The 12794-nt window shown below is 37.7% G+C and overlaps 1 protein-coding gene across 6 annotated transcripts in view; it reads left to right on the top strand.

The window, feature by feature from the left end:
• The window catches only part of mgat4c (mgat4 family member C), a 125411-nt gene that overhangs the window by 72334 nt on the left and 40283 nt on the right, over positions 1–12794 (top strand). The gene's annotated exons all lie outside the window — the stretch shown is intronic.

Raw genomic sequence — 12794 nt, 5'->3', positions numbered from 1 at the left:
CTACTTCTACATTTGATTTCTCATTAATATGACAACAACAAAACCATGACAGCAATAATAATAATAATAATAATAATAATAATAAATACGAAAACATAGTGTCATGCAGCATAGGGTGGCCTCTTTCTTCTCCCTCTCAAATCTCAAAATATAAGCGAAGCGTTAGTGTTATCAAGCGTCATCACTCAGCTAACAACAGACATTTGATGCTCACACTGCAGAATAGTAAATCATGTCTGCTGTTCTCTCTCTCTCATAATAAATTCTCCTCTGGGATCAATTACCAGGATGGAGGTTGATATAAATGGACCACGGATAAGGATGTTTGTTTTGAAGCACAATTCAAGGTCACTGATGTGATATGATGACTGCGCTAATGACCATTAAAGGTGTCATCCAGTGAAAAGTGAGAGAGACAAACAAGACTGCTTTAATGTAGACCAAGTTAATATATTGAAATTAATATTTTGATACCAGTGGGGCTCACACACTGGGTCCATGGACTCATTATAGATTATATTTCAAAGTAGTTTATCTATACAAAAAATTCTTTCAAGTAGCATTTGTTTGAAAAAGTTTGTTGTTTATCATCCTCCCCCTTTAGTACACTCATATATAATTTGTCTGTATGATTCTTTGTTTATCACATATACTGATGTAGTATTGAATGATATGAGCTAGGCCTTCATTCATAAAAGGCAAATAGTGATGGAAAGACTAGCAAGTGAATGATGAATCATTTAAACTGAATTTAGATTAATAGACCTTGGTCAAATATAATTATTCATTTCAGTGAGTGTGTGTATGCATGGCGCTCAGCTCATTGTTTCTCATGGTGAAGGCAGTGAGCATGAGGGCATCGCTTTCTCAGTGCTCGACAGCCTTATCAGTCCTATAGCCACCAAATAATATTTTCAAATGCTAACATCCATTACCCAAACCCAGGGCTCTGGCACGAGCATTTAATTGCACAATTAAACTCCAGCAGTCTGGTATCTATTGAGCAATTAACCTTTGATAAACCAATTACTGTTTAGGGTTTGACGGCAGAAGTCAGGCCCTGGAGGGTTATGTTCTAGTTTAATAGAATGTGCTATAAAATTGCCAGCGTTTATTGTTTTGTTTCTGGCGTATTGATTTCTTTGCTTGTGCAGAGCCATCTTGCAGATTCCCAAAAATGAAAAACAAACATGCAATTAGTGAAAAATGGAGTATAAAGTTTTGAGGGAGAGAAGCGAATAGCTGCCATTAAAGCTGGATGTGATGAATTATTTAAAAAGAATCTGAACATGTCTTTAAATGGTGCTTAGAAACACAAAGTGGGAACTCCATCTGCTTTTGATGTTTCAGGCACTACTGGGTGCACACTACGTGTCATTAATGGCGCCATTTTACCGAGCATCAAAGCAACATCCTCAGGTCTGAAATACAGGCCCAGACACTGCTGATCTGCCATCTTTTATTGTGGCTGTAAAATAAGTATAAACCTGTCAAAAAGATTTATAACCTGTCTGGGTGTTTAATGTGCGCCCAATTATATCCAAAGGGAATTCGGTGGGGTCCCTTTGTTTGATATGTGTAATTTTGTAGGAGATAACCGTGTCGCTCAGCATTGTCATACCATGGTCATCAATAGCGACACGTGACATACCTGAGGTCATTGTTGACACATCACAGACACTCCGAGAGAGGTCATCCATCATCACTAATGTGACTCACACAAACTGGACAGCGCCCAATCCCATTTGTCATCACGAAAGCCGCGCACATAAATTTGTCTTAGGCTGGTCTCCAGCAATATCATTTTGCTGCAGCCTGACAGCCTGCGAGCCTCCCGAATGCAATAATAGAGAATTGATTATATTCTTTATAGAGTGCAGTAGCCCCAAATGCGTTTTGTGTTTTTCCTCTCATCAACTGTAATGAAAAAGAAAAAAAAAAAACACAGTGGGTTGATAGATGTGTCTGCTGTTCGGAAGGATTTTCATAATTTCTACATGTTAAAACCTTTCTGTTTGATCTTTTAAGACTTTTTTGGTCATATCACAATTTTATTTAATAGATGTTTTTTAGGTATCAGAAACAGTGAAATTTTATTTGAATAATTAACCCCATTATGAGGATGGTATGAATATTGATGTTATAAAATGTCTGTATAATTTGAATATTGTCAGCCTAGAAGTGAAGAAGTGGGACTACAAATGTGCAAGTAGTTAAGACCCAGACTGTGCTCTCCTGCACCACGCCTCCACAATAGAGATGAATTGTGGGAGGATATGACCATCTATTTCTGCACTATAGCATGCAGTGAATCAACTGGATGGTGGAAAATGTATTTCGCTTGCAATCCCTCTTTCATATATTTATCTGAGTCTTAATTTCCTGCTCTTCCCTTGTTTGCTGAGGTGATAGGAGTGTTAAAATGAAAACTACCCCATCCACTCCCACCTGCTCCACACTCATCCCGGCATAATAATAAGCAGAAAGACCTGAGAAATACTAATAATCCACATTAGTTAAATTGGCCTCAGCATAAAATCAATGTAATGAAGCATATGTGGTCCATCCTACATTTTTCATGGAATGAGTTTATTGCTGTCTCGTTTTAATGTTTTAATGAATCTGACTGCCACCTTGATTCCTCACAGTGACACTTCATCATTTATAGCGTTAGTGCACAGAGTTGAGGAGGTGGTCTGAGGTATGATATTTTGTCGATTTCTCATAGTTATCACACACTCAGAAGAGAGAAGAGCATTTGTCATGAATGACACACTTATGACACAACGAAATGGTTGCATAATTCATGCCTTTTCATTTTTAATATCTCCACAGAGCAAATTGAGAGACTTGTTCTAGGTTTAAAGAGTGAACAATGGTTTTAAATGGAGTGGAGAATGATATACAGTGTAGAGGCAAAAAGCAAGAAACAAGAATTTAACCTAACATTCCATGAAGGTATACATGTCAAAATGATCTAATTAACAAGCCAGAAATACAATCTCACAGCGTTGGTTTATTAACTAGGTCAAGCTGTGAGCATAAAATTCTCTGACACCATCATCTGACACCCAGCCACTGAGATCTTATTTATTGCAATTAAGGAATAAGACACAACAGGGTGTATTATCGGACGTGAAGCGCGATGGGCGTTACCTCGCTGAAGGTGACTGTATTCCAACAGCAGCACATCCTAAAGTGTTTAATTTCTCTTCTACCACAGCAAATTGCCAGCACTAGCTATTTCTATTTACTAAAGAACATTTAATGTTGTGGAATGACCATGAAAAGAGTTTCTGTTATCACTTATGTTATAACAGCTATAAAAAGTAGTTCCCTCACAAGCCTCTCTTTTTTCTCTCGTGAATTTAATAAGATAAAAAAAAATGCAGCTTGTCATGTTACATAGAAACCGCAAAGCTCTCCTTCCGGTAGAGATACATCCATCTCCACCACCACCGATCCACATTCCAGTCCGCTCCGTTCTCTCTCTCTCTCTCTCTCTCTATATATATATATACATATATATATATATATATATATATATATATATATATATATATATATATATATATATATATATATATATATATAATAGCACTATCTTCAAGGTTTTGCAAGAGTTTTCATTTACATTGCTTAACCCCTTTCTACATATCATCTGGATTTAATGTTTCCTTATTCTCTGATGACTTTGTTCTGGGTTTTTAGTATCATTTTTGGTTATAACCATTGTATGGTTCCTGACCACAGTTGTGTTTGCTGATTTGGATTTACTATCAAGAGTATTACTCGCAACTAAATCCTCCTCCAGCACAGTTTGTGACAAGAGGACTCTCCCGTGTCAGAAAATTTAAATTATTACTTCACCTCTGGCTGTTACAAAGTGCTGACACTGGAGACTCCTTCCAAAAATGCTAAAATTTACCAGCATATCAACAATCATCATTTCACCACATCTAGTATTACAGTCCCTGTGTAAGTTACTACAGAAAAGATAACGTCAGAACAAGCACATATTATAAACCTTGCAGTTGGATCTGCTGTCAGAGTTGCTGTTATAGAAAATTAATCAACACCTTCCAGGATTTGAGAATTCAATTCAAGAATTCAGAATTGAGCATTCAATAGCGCTGTGGTATAATGCTGGTTATTACATGCTACTGTGACATTTCTGCAGCAAAGTCAATAAATATGGAAATAATACTAATTACAACATGTGTGGAGCTACAAATCTGAATTTCACTTGTCTCATTTACAAAAAAAAAATACAACAGTTTTGCAAAAGTATTTCATATTTCAGTATATCAGTATATAGGTTACAATTAAGATCAAATCTTTGGGCAGGGTTTATAGTCCCATTTTTTTTAATTAAATGCATCAGTTATGTTATTTTTACTCATTATTTTAGTGTTTGCTGTGAATTTGTGTTTAACTCTCTTCATCTGGTATACAATTCTTGTTTAGTTGTAAATATGATGCTAAGACGAATTAAGACGAGTTAAGATGTGGAATTTGGATATGTACTTTCACACATAACTATTTATTGTAATTAGTATGATTTCTTTATTTAGTGCATAGTAAATATACACTGTAATAGGTATACTGTAATAGTTACACTGTGATGAAGGCAGTACAGCATGACATTATAGTGTGACTTAGATCGATATGTGTTATCTCTAAATATATGTTATAGTGTATAGATTACGCACAGTGTATATTTAACTTGAGAAACTTGGAGGTGTTAAAACTGACTGATTAAATATCTTCCATTCTCCAACCCTAATTTGCACTCACACCTGAGCTCACACACCTTTCGTCAGGAGGATTCCCAAACCTGTGAAAGGATTTTATGTGTGAAATTTATTTTATACTTGTGTTGCTATAAAGTATAAAGAACTGGTCTGGGTCACCAAGACATTGATTATTATAGAGAACAGTACATGTTGGTTTGCTTTAGTAATTCTTACAGATCTAATTTAGTGCTATTGTGAAATTTTGATTTTCACCATCTTGGCGCTGAGCTACTGAGAGCTCCCACTCACTGTCTTCATGATCTGGCTGGCTGAGCTGCTTAGAGAATGAAACTCTGTGCTGTTTGGATTTAGCATGTCCTGTTTGGTCAGAAACTCATTATGGACCACCATCTGTACACAATGAACACAGTCCAACTTCTCATCATCTCCCACTCTCTAAAACAAGAAACAGAGACAGAGAGAGATCAGGCTCAGCCAGCGTTAAAAAGCCCCTGCATGCAGCGAGCAGGAGTAGCTTAAAAAGACTTGTTTAAAAATAATAGTAATGCCTTTTTATATCATCACTCTATGTCATCCACTAAAGGGAAAGTATAAAGAGTTACATATAAATGTATCACTTTTTAGTGCCTTATTACTTATATGGTGAAGACTGCATAACAGACTTTAAACCCCATTTTCCTGATTCTCATCTGACTATAATAACAGGTTTTCGCCTATACAGTTAACTTTCTATTATATGTGCGGATCTGTGTTAGACTAAGGACTGAAGGAGCGTAGGGGAGGATTTCCCACAGCAGATGAGCAAGATTTGGGTCTGGGAAGCTGAAGATTGTGCAACAATCTCTCTGAGAATTATAGCAGACACTCCACTTTGCCCTGCTTTGTTTTGTGTGCAGATATGAGCCATGAGACAATGGAATATCGTAGTTGTGTTTTGTATTTACTGGGGATGTAACTGAATATGAACACATTATTCGGAATGAACAGATGTGTTCAAAACAGGTACAAAAGCAGATACAGTTGAGGCCAAAGGTTTACATACATCTAGGCTAAAGAAATCCAGTCTCAGTTTTTCACAACTCCACACATTTCATGTTACTATACATTTCTTTTGGCAGTTAGGGCATTTACTTTGTTCCCATCAGAGGTACTTTTAAAAGAATCAGTTAGATACAGATTTATTTCAGCTTTAATTCACTATAAAACAATTCCACTGGGTCAGAAGTTTACCAAATTGACTGTTTCTTTAAACAGTCTGGAAGTAAAACGTAATTACGTTTAGAAGCTTCTGAATGGCTAATGGTCGTAATTAGGAGTTAACTGGGAGTGCATCTGTGGCTGTAAAAGGGCCTACTTTTAAACTCTGTCCCTTTTTGCCCTTGGTACCATGGGAAAGCAACTCAGCCAAGTCCTCAGAGAAAAAAATTTAGGCCTCCACAAGTCCGGTTCCTCTTCTGAAGCAAAGAACTGAAAGCACTACAAACTTCTGTACAAAGAATTGTATGCAAATTTAAAAATCTTAGACTACACAGACACTGCATCATTCAGGAAAGAAGCACAAATGAACTCCCGGCAATGAACAAACTTTGATCTGAAAGTTTCAGTTGAACCCCAAGACAACAAAGGAACTAGTGAAGGAGTTGGTGGCATCAGGTACCAAAGTACAAACATCCACCATCAAGAGAGTCCTTCATGGCCTGAAAGGCTAGAAGAAGGAAAGGAAGGAGGAAGAAGCCCCTACTCTAAGACTGTCATAAAAAAAAAAAAAAAAAAAACAGATTGAAGTTTGCAGGTGATCACCAGTATTTTGAAGGAGTGTTCTCTGGTCAGATGAAACAAAAATTGCACTGTTTGGCCATAATGATCAGCACTATGTACAGAGGAGAAAGGGAGGGGCTTTTAATACAAAGAACACCATCCTAACTGTGAAGCATGGGGTTGGCAGTATCATGTTGTGGGAGTGTTTTACTGGGAAAGGGACTAGTGCACTACAAAAACTAGATGGCATTATGAGGAAGGAGGATTTTCCAGAAATACTGAAGCAAAACCTCAAGACATCAGCCATACAGTCAGAATCTCGTTGGTCATAACCGGGTTTTCCTCCAGAGTCTTTTAAAGTAGGGATCCACTGGATATACATCATGAACCCCAGGGGGGTCCCTGGACCTGGAGAACTATGCCATTAGAAAATATCATGGGCAGGTACAAACAAAAAGAATGATGCATTTTCCCAGAGTGTCCCAGAGGGTTCAGAAATAAAATCTTCCAGATCAGCCACATCAGATAAGGATATTTCGAGCACTAAACAGACACAGATAGTGGCATCGCAATAACCATTAGTATTTAGATAGGATAATTCTCATTCAAAAGCAAAACCCTGATGGAACAGTTCAGGACTGATTTAAAATGCATGCTTTGACAAGACGGCTCGGTGAAAAGGATACCTCAGCGCAAAATGCTCGATATTAAATCGTAATGAAACCTCATTTCAAATCCTGCGTTGAAATCACAACAGCATTTCTTAATTTAAAAAGCAATAATCTCAGCACATTGTTGTTTCTTTTCCTCAGAAAGCCTTTCCATTGAGGAAAAATCTGATACATCATATTAACTCAGGGAAATCTTTCGCACACCACTGAAAAGCTTGACTCAGGTTTTCTGGCATATCCACAAGTTTTATCCATTTATAGCTACGTTTATAAACAGCTATTCCCTCACAAGCCTCTCTCTGTTTTTCTCTTGAGCTTCATAAGGCAAGCTTGTCATGTTACCAAGAAATCTCAAAACCCTTTGTCCTGAAGACTTTCCCGTGTCAGACAACTCAAACTTGAAGCTTTATCTTTCAAAACGTCTCCTCACTGAAATCTTCACTATTTCAACAATTACACGTCTGTTTATGTGGAATGTCCACCATACAAGTCCCTGGGGTTGTTGTTACTATAGAAACAATAACATATTTGAATGAGCTCATTAATATAAACTACTGTCTGAGCTGTGCTGTTATCGAAAATGAACACTTTGTGAGCATTTAGAATTGAAAATTCAACAGCATTATGGTGTAATACTCTTTATCAAGTGTTACGGTGACACCTTTGAGGGAAAGACTTATTTAAAATAAATGAAGCAAGATTCACAAAACACTAGAAAACCAATAGTGTAAGAACCAGCCGACTCACAATGTCCTCTAAACCATATGATTGTGCTTGCTTTGGGGTTTGCTTTCAGTAGGATTAAATGGCTATGCTTACATACGTTCAGTAGGATTAAATGGCTATGCTTACATATTAGCCTTCAGCAACATGGCAGTGGACCCTCTCCCTGTCTCATGCCTTCTACTCCATGTCACATTCACATATAAACAACAATTTAGGCATTAATAGCTGATTATTCTTTACGAATTACAAATAAAGGAAGCGCTCCACACTCTTGACATCAATCTGTGTGTATGTGTGTGTGAGCTGCTAGATGCTCGTGCATGCTAAGAGAGCTAAAGTGGATCAATGTCTTTCCCTCTGTATGCCCGAAGCCATGAGATGCAAATCTAAATTGAAGTCTTGGGCGATTTACAAAGGAGAAAAAAGGAAAATGAATCGCTTCAGATGTCAGGCGGAACACAGCAAAAATAATTAAATTAGCTAAGTGTGGAATGACATTTGATCTAATCAAATCTATTAAAGTCAGCAAGGTCAGGTCAAAAAGAAAGGGTAATCTTCTAGTTAACGACGATTAGCAGGGATGGCTTAAATGTCTATAAGGAGGAGGAAAAATGTCATTCGAAGAATAAAAAGCTAGATAACGTGTCTCTGTTCACCTTTGAGCTAGTAGACTCTGCACACTGAATCTAAATCATAAAAGTCTTACAGTACTTAATGTCACTCAGAAATGGACCACGTTTCCCCATTTTGTACTGGATATGAAACTGGCCTAATATTTTCAAAAATGTCTCAGACCATTGAATGTAATCCGTATGAAGAAACACATGAGTTAAAAAGGGAATTTAATCATTCATTCTGGCTGATATTTCGAGCTCATTTTCTGCTTGTACATCCTGTTATCCTCTGCTCTAACTGGCACATTACTGTGCTGTATCTCAGGTTTCAATTCAGCTTTTATTTTATCATCCTAATCCACACCGTGGGAGATGCTCAGAGTGTGTGTGCTTCGTGTGCTTTTGAATAGATCATTGATTAAGTGTTAATGTTTCAGGCGCTCATTAATCGGATATGCTATGCAAACTGACACCCACATTAAAAAGCTGAGCGGAGGGAGGAGAGGATGTATTATGTGGGGCGTCAGACCCATTCATCCTTCTCCCCTTGGAAAGGCCCTCATGCATGTTATTGTCTTCTATTTTAAGTGTCCTCCCGCTGAGTAGCACCAGGAGTGAGATGAGCCAAAGTTTTTTACTGTCTGTCTCCTGTCGTGCCGACAGCAAGGTGTGAGTGACGTGCAGATTTAGTTGTCCGTTCAGGAGAAAAAAAGCCTCTCCAGTGCGCACACAAACACAGCTGGAAGAATCCCAGGTGGTTCTCTGAAATGCCAAACTCGTCTCAAGTTAAGGCTGTTTACTTGTTCACAGTGAAATGACATTCAAACTAATGACATCTTTTAGAGCTCCCAGTTTGTTAGCCTGATGTTGGAAAAAAAAAAAAACACGCAGCAGGGCTGGAGTATCTTTTTAATATATTGCTGGTTATTAAGTAGATGGCTGGGTATTATACATTGAATTATGAACTTGATTAGCCCCATGAGAGGTCACAGCCTTTATTTATTATCTTCCATATCTTATGTGCACACTCATACCTTTTCACTAATTGGACAGTCGTTTGGAATGAAGCTAAATGATTTATCATTGACCATTTTAAACCTGCTCTATTTTTACTTGGTCTTAGATCATTGTCCTGTGGTGTGCTAAATGAGAATAACTATCCTGGTCATACTAAAGGACTAAAGAACCGTGTGTGTGTGTCCTTTGTTAGATAAATGTTCCTGCAATGATATAAATACAGATAATATTTTATCTGTTTAGTACACTATAGACTCTCTGCAAACAGTCAACAAACCATCTACAGACTGTCCATAACCTGTCATGTGACTGTCATCCACCAGCCTATGAGCTACTTGTCGTCAGTTTATGTTTGTGAAGTTTAGTTGCTAATCTGCACAGCTGATTGGATATCAACTTGACCACATTTTTCTTTCACTTTATTTTGATGATCCATTTTATAGCTCTTGATGTTTAGTAGATACGCTCATACATTTTGTGGCATGTTGTTAAAAGACAAATGAACATCATTTGACATGTTGTTGAGAATCATGAAAGAATTGTTCAGTCCTGAGTTGAGATTTGAACACATAATGTGACCTGCTCACCAGCAACTGAATTACAGCCAAAGACAGCCGAGGACAAAGTTCTTGCAATGTCAGAATTTTGTTAAATTAAAATCTTAATAGTGTGACTGCTACTATGCTCATTTAAAAACCACCAATAGGAGTTTAGGATATGATTACACAGAAAAATATTTTTATTACCTCAAGCTCAGTTTGAAGTATGTTTCAGTTTATGTGACCCCATTTTCTGCACAAGCTCAGATCACACTGACTGATGACTTAAGCAGTAATTTTCATCATATAATCTGTGTCACGTCAGCGCTGGATTCTGTGTTAAACTTCACTTCCCAGAACACCATGCAGCCTACAAATATCGCTGCCAAGAACTACAACTCCCAACCACCACAGAGACTGTCACATTCACGTTCACGTTCACCATCTTACTGATCACACACACACCTGTGCACAACAACTGCCACACTATATAAGGACTTAACACCCCCCCCCCCCCCCCCCCCAAAATTTTTTTTTTAAAAAAACACACACACCCACACACACACCCCTTGTGCTAGTTACCAGTCTATGCCAAGCCTTTCATTCTACTTTATCGTTACCCGGTTTTTGGTTTTTTCTGGTTTTTGGTTCACTGGTTCTTGCCTAGTCTAGTTCGTGTTATTTGTTGCCCTTTGCCTGTTTCCTGTTTACGATTTTGTCTGTCGGTTTGGATCTGAGATAGAGATTTATCAATAAAGCTTCCTTACCCTGCACTTGCGTCCGTTCCTGCGTCTGACAATCCGACATAGAGAACATCTTATCTCACAGTCTGTTATTGAATTCATCAAGGTATTATTGAGACAATATACTAATAACTCCTGAAAGAGTTTGAGCTCCACTCCTCCACTCACTTGAAATCTGTGCAAGTATATGCATTTCTGACAATCACTTTAAGCAAACCACATGTAAAATCTCAGACACACTCTATGTGCATTAAAGTAGTTCTGCTGCATTAATTAAAATACACAGGATGATATACTTGTGCAAAAAATATTTTTATGTTAATTCTTACTAACTGGATCACATTCAACAGAATTTCATTGATTTTGATTCATTGATAGGAGTTATGGAAGTCTACCAGCCAGTTGAGTTGCCCGTTTAAGGTAACAGTAGATGCACCTATTAACCACAATGCACCAGTAGTTTTGCTTTTGCATGGTGTTACTCTTACAGCTACAAATTTAATGAATCGTAATTGTAGGCTTTTTCAATTGCTTAGAAATGAAATTACAATCAAATGTTTTTAAGTATGTAGTCTCCCACACACACTAGACAGGACAAGACCATGGCTATCACCTTCTATAAGAGTATCACCTTTTATTAAAAACACACACACACACACACACACAAACGAACAAACAAATACAACAAAATAAAATATACTACATATCCTACACATATAGTTGGAAACTTTATTGTACATATTATAGTAAAAAGCTCACAGAATTTTATCCCATAGCTGCTCAGTTTGTGAATATGCCTAGTTGTTGCTTTTCCTTTTTGTTAAATATGGAAAATAGACCCTGAGGACTATGGTTCATGAGTGCAGGTTTCTCTTTTAATGATATATTTTTGATGTATTGTCATTTTGATAATCATTGTAAAACAAGTTATCTTGATAAAATGCTATGCTCATGAAATTGCTGATAAATCTCACTCACAGGTGGCAGTGAGCTCCTGCTAATCCACTTCAGTTTAGTGACTTAGTGACCGCATGGTGACAAGTTTTAACACAACTCATACATTAACGCAGGGACATGAATATAGTATTATACCGTCATAACGTCAAGAGTAGAAAGTTATTTTACTAATTATTTTACAAATTATTTTACTAATTTTTCGATGTTTTAGCTTGGTAACTTGATGAACAAAGAGTAGTGCTGGTAATATCAACATCAGGTTTTAAAGCTGTATTTCAGTCACCTTGCGAATGCATTATGTCAAAAACATTGGAGACGAACTTATGATCACTGTATATTGGAATTACAATGATAAATGTGTGTAACCTTGTGGTCGAGCTGCCTGTTAAAACCAGACTGAGCTGGATATTTATCCTTCCTTGGACATTCTTTGTGAAAAATCTCATCGTTAAAACTCACTTTGTGTCATGAATCACTGTGACAATACATGACCACTCCCTCCCACTCCTCAGCTGAGTGCTTTGCTGAAAGAGAGATAGAGGTCATTTTGATGGGACATGATGGGACAATACTGGCTGAAACATTTGCCGTCTAGACAAGAAATAAAGTGACATGACAAAGTCACCGTTCTGCTTCCAGTGCGAGGAAGGCTGTCTGTCAGAAGTAAACGCACTGAGTCATGAGATTTGTGTAAGGCTTAAATGCCGCCTTTATGTTAGATTTGTATGCCTTAGGCGGTGAGTGGCAGGACTCCTGTCATGGGCTGTACATTTACATGCTGATGGCTGGAGCAACTTAGTCATCAATCTGTCAGAGATCAACAATCACGATCCACTGAGATTATGCAACATGCTGCTGATGCATGTGTCAATTGTCTCACCAGCTCCTGATCCAAATGAGCTCCCCCACCATCCTCCCAACAGCCCCCCAACCCCCAAACTTAATTGCCCTTGCTACCTTTTGGAACGAGGCCGGCTGATAATCTGCTCATCTCCATATTATTTCCAGCGGC

The sequence above is a fragment of the Pangasianodon hypophthalmus genome, chromosome 6 (genome assembly GCF_027358585.1).
Source record: "Pangasianodon hypophthalmus isolate fPanHyp1 chromosome 6, fPanHyp1.pri, whole genome shotgun sequence".
NCBI lineage: Eukaryota > Metazoa > Chordata > Actinopteri > Siluriformes > Pangasiidae > Pangasianodon > Pangasianodon hypophthalmus.
Note: the sequence above shows the minus strand (reverse complement) of the source record. Positions and strands in the feature narration are given on the sequence as shown.